Genomic DNA, 3,979 nt, shown 5'->3' with positions numbered 1-3,979 from the left:
TCATAATGCGTGGGGCTGACTGCCTCACCCTAGGCAACCTCCTGGATGGACCTTCATCTACATGCTCATTTGCCTGGCCCTCAAGTTCCAGGGCCCCATATCTGTTGTGTAAAGGTTGTAATATGTGGATGAAATTCATCCTAACATCAGATACCTTACATGTAGAACTGTACTTCTGAAACTAAAGATGTTTGTCAAACCCACTTTCATATTCAACGGAGAAAAGTAACTCATCCCATCCTAAAAGAAAACTTTTAAATAGTACAGCTGAAAACACCTCTTAAAAGCTGCTGTTTCTTCCTATTGACTATGGAAGGAATTAAAACAGCTACCTTGGCATTGTCCATCTGACATTAGGTGAGATGAAGCCCCCTTTCAATGCCTTCATTTTACGTGCTTCCTTTTGACTTACTCATCCAACTCGGCACATTAACTGCAAAGTGATATGTGGTGTGCTAGGCTTCACTGCAGTGGCAGGGTGTGCTCTATCACTTTTTGTCCTGTTTTGTCATACAAGAGCTTTTCAGGCAAAATAAAGTAGAACAGAAACAAAGGCTCTATACTGTCTTTTGAAGAGTATCTATACTGTTCCTTGGATAGGAGACTGTTCCTTGGTCAGGAGACCTGAGTTGGAAATCTCACCAACTTCTGTTGGATACAATGATGCTATGATATTTCAGCCAGCTTGGGTGGTGGCGAGGGTTGAGTGATTCAGTTGTGGTATTGTTTTCATCTCACCACAGAAGTTCGGTAAGTAGTATAAGTTAATGCTTGAAGGATGATGAGATAGATGACACATTTTATAAAGCAAGAATTGGGTTCCTGGACTTCTAAGTCTGATTTAGAAAAATATGAAAAAATAACTCTGCCCTCCCTCTGCTTTTTCTTCTGTGCCTGGTGTTCCACAGTGTTGAATTTAGTACTATGTTTCAGTACTGTAGCCAGAAGACCACCCATGTGATAAAGAAATCTTCTGAACCATTTGGCCCTGAGCCTGTCAGCGATAATTGGTGCAGGAAAAGGAAAGGAGTAAGTGTTCGTTGTACTTAGCACTTTTCTAAATCAGGCCTGAAAGGAGAAAAGTGCTAGTGAAAGGGGAGAGCATAGAAGGGAATGCTATTTTATTCATTAAAAATAAATGTCTGGAGTTTAAACGTGGACAGGCTAAAGCTCTGTTCTGTGAGGCACTGAGTGCCCTTGAATCCCTCTGAAGTTAGTGGTAGGTGAAGTAACTCAGTGCTCCACAGGACTGAACCCTGTGAGGATCCTCTTGAAGGAAAGTCACAAAGAAGAAGGATGCCCATGGGTTTAGAGCTGAACTCTACTTCCATCCCACTCTTTCTGCCTCCTAAATCTAGGTCTATCTAGGTGTGTGTGGTCAATTCAATTGAGTGTATTACATGCATACTAGAAGATTTAGTGTGCAGTTTAGCATAGTGTCTTTCAGTTCAAATGGATGAAAGGAAATGGCTCATTTCTCAGACATATGCTCTTGTTATTCCATTGGAGAGCAAGGAGGGCAATGCTTGTGCAACCCAAGCTGTTTGCTATGTACTCCAGTCTTGCCACATAGTCCTGAATTTAGCAGACAACTCCTGGAAATAAAAGGAACTACTGGAAATAAAAGGAAGGTGGAATTATATCCCTGAGGGATTTAATGACTTAGTTATTTTTGAAAACATGAGGGATCTGCAGAGATACTTCCCAAATTATACTTTGCAGCAGTTCTTGCACACCATGGTAAGGAACTTCAGAACTGCTTTATCAATTGCCTCAGCCTCTTATAATTATGCTGTTTTATGTGAATAAGTTGCAAAATCTAGACCTCTCTCTGGTCCAGTGTTAGACCACCCTCATTGTCATTTCTTTTCCTTATATCAAGTGTCCATTGCTTCTCATCTTTTCACTGTGAAATGTCGGAAAGAGTTTGGCTCTATCTTCCCTACATCCTCCCGCTAGGTAATGGTAGAGTAAGATGACACACACAGTAACAAGAGATCAGGCTGTTTCACAGAAGTTGTGCAATCTCATTGGGGTACAAGTTTTGTTTCGGTTAAACCCCTGAGTAACCTGATCTGGTTGAAGATGTCCCTGTCCACGGCAGGGGGATTGGACTAGATGACCCTTAAAGGTCCCTTCCAACCCAAACTATTCTATGATTCTATGATCAGTACTTGAGGGGAAAATAAAAAATTCTTCCAGGACCAGGATCATCACCATATTTCCTGTCTGAAGGTGAGACTGCACACCTCCTCTGCTGAGCAGCGCAGTCCAATGGCTGATGTTTGTGGGGCGGTTGGATTCACAGTAGATGTTGCAATTGTGCTTGGTCCTTTCAGCGGATTGGGTGCTGAATCCCTAACTAAGTGGAAACAGCTGTGTATACCCCTACTGCATAGACAAATTACATATGTATGTGCATGGATAAACATGTATTATACACATGCTGTGTATTTGTAGTTTTATACACAGTGCAGACAATAATCAGATCATATACAGTTAGGTCACATAAGCTGTTATGTTGTATACATAGTGAATGTTTAATTTTTGCTTTCTTTTTTAAACAGCAGAATTAGTGACTGAGTGCCTTTGATTTCAGTATCGATGAATACAGGGAGAAACAATTTGTTTTTCTTATGTGAACTCATCACAAGCATCTAGAAGACTGGGTAAAAATACTTGAAGGATTTCTATGTTGCATGTGGAAATGATTGTCTAGTGCTAATCTGAGGCTTGTATATTTTTTCTATTTAACCTCTTATCAAACAGTCAGAAACCCCATAGTTCCTTTAGTATCAAAACTCAAGCCTCTTTTTAATGGCACTGATTTCTCCAATTCCCATAAATCAAAATCAAAAGAAATAGAGAACACTCATATTACAGTGAGCCCTTTGATGGTGATACTGGGGAGAATAGCATAATGCTTTTCAGAGAGATTTCAAAGGTTAAATATGTGCATTTCCACAGCTCACTACTGTATTTACTCTAAAAGTGACTGCTCTTGGTAGATTGATTTCCCTTCTGAATAATATAATGTGGAGTTTAAAAAAAAAATCCCACAAAAAATCTCTTTAATAAAGTCTAGACCAATAGGCATTGAAATCAGTAGCAAAACTCCTACTGAGTTAAATAAAAACAGGTCAAAGTGCTGTGCAATCAGAATTCCTCACTGTAAAACAGGCAACCCCTCCTTTCCCTCCTTCCCCACTTTCTCTGTGTTTCTCTTTCATCAGCTGTGTGATCAAGTGATGGAGTGAAGGAAATGTTGACCCTGATGCTAACTGGAAAATATTTGGCTGGAACCAGCTAGCTTGCAACATTTGTGAAAACAGTTTGAAAGTGGTATTTTGAATAAGTCATCAAGATTGAACACTAAAACCAAATCTAGTTGATCATGCAAATTCCACAAAGAGATTAAAAAAAGGAAGAAAACAAAAACAGTAAAGGCTCATAAAATTGACTGAAAAAGGTCCAACATCTGAAATGATGTGAAAAAGTTTGATCACATTTGAAATTGTTATTAGAACAAAACACATTTTTGAGTAACTGATGTCATTTTCACTTAAAAATTTACATTCATCTGCAAATATCATCTGAGAAATACTAACGGTATAATACCAGATAATCCATTCCCTAGTCATGTGATGTTTTCCTCAACTTAATCTTCAACCCAAGCTCCTTAATGAAAGGATATTATATGGATATTGAACTGAGGGGCAATTGTCCTGCTAAGTTAGTGAGCAGCAATACGAAATGAGAAGAAAACCCTGAAATGGAAAATGTGGTACAAACAACTATAGCACCGAGCTATAAATGATTCACCCTTATGTTGCCAGTCCAGATCCACCTGAGCCACTTCAATCTTAGCAGCCTGATCCACCTGCTGGTTGTTTTGATGTTCTTCAGTGGCCAGACTCTTGGGTATGTGAGCATCTACGTGACGGACTTTTACAACCAGGTTCTCCACCCGGGCAGCAAT

Source organism: Aptenodytes forsteri, unplaced genomic scaffold (genome assembly GCF_000699145.1).
Source record: "Aptenodytes forsteri isolate BGI_AS27 unplaced genomic scaffold, ASM69914v1 Scaffold20, whole genome shotgun sequence".
Taxonomy (NCBI): Eukaryota; Metazoa; Chordata; class Aves; order Sphenisciformes; family Spheniscidae; genus Aptenodytes; species Aptenodytes forsteri.
Note: the sequence above shows the minus strand (reverse complement) of the source record.